Source organism: Alosa sapidissima, chromosome 20 (assembly GCF_018492685.1).
Source record: "Alosa sapidissima isolate fAloSap1 chromosome 20, fAloSap1.pri, whole genome shotgun sequence".
Lineage (NCBI taxonomy): Eukaryota > Metazoa > Chordata > Actinopteri > Clupeiformes > Clupeidae > Alosa > Alosa sapidissima.
In genome coordinates this window covers 30,745,413-30,749,484 of record NC_055976.1, presented here as the reverse complement: position 1 = coordinate 30,749,484, position 4,072 = coordinate 30,745,413, and the positions used below count along the sequence as shown (strand labels likewise).

Genomic DNA, 4,072 nt, shown 5'->3' with positions numbered 1-4,072 from the left:
TCCTAACATCAAATGGGTATTTTGATTACTTTCAGTCTGGTTTTCGAGCAAATCACAGCACTGAAACAGCTCTCATTAAAGTTTCCAATGACATACGCCTCAACACAGATTCAGGTAAAACATCAGTCCTAGTGCTACTGGACCTTAGTGCAGCATTTGACACTGTTGATCACAATATTTTACTACACAGACTAGAACACTGGGTTGGATTTACAGGCATAGTTATCAGCTGGCTAAAATCATATCTACAAGAAAGGAGCTTCTTTGTTGCCATCGGAAACTGTACCTCAACACCAACGTCCTTGACCTGTGGTGTTCCCCAGGGGTCGATCTTGGGGCCACTATTATTCAACCTCTATATGCTCCCACTTGGACAAATCATTCAAAATAATTTGATTTCATATCATAGCTATGCAGATGACACACAAATTTACTTAGCTCTGTCACCAAACGACTATGGTCCTCTTGAATCTATGTGTCAGGATGTCTCAAAATGTTCTTCAGCTGAACAAAGAAAAAACTGAAGTAATTATATTTGGTAAAAAGGAGGAAACACTTAGGGTTGCCACTCTCCTTGACACAAAAGGGTTGAAGGCAAAGGATACTGTTAAAAATGTTGGTGTATTTATTGACAGTGATCTAAATTTCAACAGCCACATGAAAGCGATAACTAAATCAGCTTTTTACCACCTCAAAAATATTGCCAAACTCAGAGGGCTTATGTCAAAACATGACTTACAAAACTCATTCATGCCTTTATCTCCAGCAGGGTTGATTACTGCAATGGACTGTTCACAGGCCTTCCTAAAAAGACTATTAAACAGCTTCAGGTGATACAAAATGCAGCAGCTAGGATTCTAACAAAAACTAAAAGAACTGACCATATTACTCCAATTCGTAAGTCCTTGCACTGGCTTCCAGTAAGTCATAGAATTGACTTTAAAGCACTATTGCTTGTTTATAAATCGGTAAATGGAGCAGGACCTAAATACCTGTCAGACATGCTTCAGCAGTACACACTTTCTCGTCCTCTCAGGTCCCAGGTGAAAAACCTGCTAGTAAAACCTACTGTTAGAACTAAACATGGTGAAGCAGCTTTTAGCTGCTATGCGGCTCAGCTGTGGAACCAACTTTCGGATGACATCAAAAAGGCCCCAACTGTAGCCAGTTTTAAATCTAGACTTAAGACCAAACTGTTCTCAGATGCTTTCTGCTAACTGTGTCGAGTTACAAATTCTGAATCTGCCTTGATAATTATTCTACCTTGTCTTTTATTACGTTTTTACTACTTTTGCCTTTGTTTTTGCTTACTAATTATTCTTTATTTTTAAATGATTTTACCTTGTGTTTTATGTTTTCTTTTTATTATGATTTTTACCTTTTAACTATTCTTTGACTATATTGCCCTTCTATGCTTTTATTTGTTATTATTGTTTGGTTTTGTTTATGTAAAGCACATTGAATGACCTCTGTGTATGAAATGTGCTATATAAATAAACTTGACTTGACTTGACTTGACTTGACTAAAATGTACTTGAGTAAAGTCATGAGTACTCCCCAAAAATGATACTCGAGTAAAGTACAGATCCCTCAAAATTGTACTCAAGTACTGTACTCAAGTAAATGTACTCTGTTACTGTCCGGCTCTGGTGATAACATGCTGAACTGCTGTAGTCTACTAGGATTATTCAGAACATAAATGTGGTTCCTAATGTAACTTGACTTTTAAAGTGGAACCAAATAAAGTATATAAAATGTATAATTTGTACAAATGTGTATAAAATTAGTCTATTGCAGTATTCTAAATGATGTGTGTGTGTGTGTAAGCGAGATAGGGTTGAATAAGGATATATGTGTGTGTGTGTATGTGTGTGTGTGTGTGTGTGTGTTTGTAAGCGAGATAGGGATAGAGATCTCTAAACTATTCAGATTCAGTCTCGCTGGCCAATAGATCAGATGAGACTGAAACTCAGTGAGACTGACTAATGAGTCTGTGAGCAGAGGGCCTTGATGTGGCTCTGATGTAGCCCTGATGCGGCCCTGATGTGGCCCTGATGTGGCCCTGATGCAGCCCTGATGCGGCCCTGAGCTGTTTGGCTTTAGAGAGCTGATGCGGCCGCCAGTGACTCTTCAAAGCCCAGGAAAGGGGAGTAATGAGCAAACACTGAACTACTACTCTACTCTCCCATGGCCAACTTCATACAGGATGTGTGTGCGTGTGTGTGCGCATGTGTGTATGTGTGTGTGTGTGTGCGCTAGCTAATGGCAAACCTCAGAGAGAGAGAGAGAGAGAGTGTGTGTGTGTGAGTGTGTTAGCTGATGGCCAACTTAACTGACAGGATAACCCCATTGTCCCCAACTACAAAACAACAGTGCCCCAAATTCATTGTAAAAACACACAGACACTACAAACTGCTCAGGCACGTCCTAAGGACCGGCAGCAGGAACATTATGAGACACACACACACACACACAGACACACACACACAGACACACACACACACACAGACATGGAGAAGTGCAGTTAATTAGTAGATCGATGGGGAGAGGGACTGCTAGAGCTGCTCGAAAGGCGTGTGTGTGTGAGAGTGAGATGGACAACATGGATTCAGCGTGTTTGTGTGTGTGTGTGTGTGTGTGAGTGAGATGGACAACATGGACACTTTCAGTGTCTGTGTCTGTGTGTGTGTGTGAGAGAGAGATGGACAACATGGAAAATACCTATTACTTCTTCCTATCTTTTGCACTAAATCAATCTTCTGCTGTTTAATTCTAAATTTATCCTCATAAAGAAGACTTTCAAATGGCTTCACCCAAATCAGGTCGACAATATTAGCCAGGTGCCGCCACGCAGATCCAGGTGCTCACGCCCTTTCAGGGGTGGTAACATTATACGTAGCTTCCTCCTGGCAGACAATGCCGGTCTCTTTGAATTGTTTGGCGTGCAGGTGCCTGTTAGTGTCCGTCGCTGGAAGAACTCTGGTAGGTTTTATGCTTCAATTTGTCCCTTAAATAGCATGGGAAACGTTAAGGATCATGCTAGAGATACTGTGGTTTGTGCGCTTAATCAACGCTCTAAAGTTCTTACCAAACATTCTATGTTGCAGCCCCGTTGTAAAACAGCTGATCTTTAAGTGCGTTGCTGCGGTTGTGCAGGCGTATTTGCAGTCTTTTAAAAGCCGTAAGTTGTGCATATTCTTATCTCGTAATGTTACCGTATGTATATGAGTCACCCAATGCGATCAGTGACATTCTATGAATTTATAGCCGTTCTCTTTCTTTCATTTCAAGGAGGAATGCCGTAGCGGCTTTCCATCTCGCTCCTTCTCCTACTCCCGGCCTCTCCCCTCTAGGGATTGGCTTGATGGTGGTAGCCGGACAGTCGGAAGGTAGAAATATATATATATATATATATATATATATATATAATAAAATGTATTTGATGTATGATGGAGATTGCATAGATTACTGACCACAGTAACATGCTTTTATGATTGTTTATCTCAATGTCTATGCCTATGTACTATGCATTTGCGTATCAAATGAGCTGGACTGATTTTGCTCTCTGTGTGGTTGTTTGTGTGTTTTAGTGATTCCCTTCGTAGGCCCACTTCTTCAGGCCACTGTTTTCCCAGGGTTTAAATCATTTCAACCGTGTTACCACACTAGCTAAGGGTAGCTGTCTCATTGTTTAACATTCCTGTTTACCTTATTTAATTTATTTGTTGGTTTTGTGTTTTGGAATTGCATCCTCCAAACGGCCATCCAGTCGCTGTGGTCCGTGTAAGTGGCAGTGTAACCGTAGTGGCGTGCACCGGTGTGGCAATCTCCCCCTAGTTAGTCTACTGTGTGAGTCTGGGGCCACTCTCCCCCTAGTTAGTCTACTGTGTGAGTCTGGGGCCACTCTCCCCCTAGTTAGTCTACTGTGTGAGTCTGGGGGATTGTGGTGTGTTGGCTTGCAGTGACATAAGTTTTGTGGCACCTTGTGTTCCTAGCTTGGCTTTAAGGGTTTGGCTTTGCCGTACTATTATTTGCTGCATTGACTGACCATAGTAGTCTCTTGTAATTGTTA

General features: G+C 41.4%; 1 long non-coding RNA gene across 1 annotated transcript; it reads left to right on the top strand.

The window, feature by feature from the left end:
* The first annotated feature begins 2,854 nt into the window (after window positions 1–2,854).
* Window positions 2,855–3,445, top strand: LOC121693977. Its single transcript, XR_006025641.1, has 3 exons — window positions 2,855–2,982; window positions 3,108–3,181; window positions 3,292–3,445. It is a non-coding gene; the product is annotated as an uncharacterized LOC121693977 (long non-coding RNA).
* Window positions 3,446–4,072: the final 627 nt, after the last annotated feature.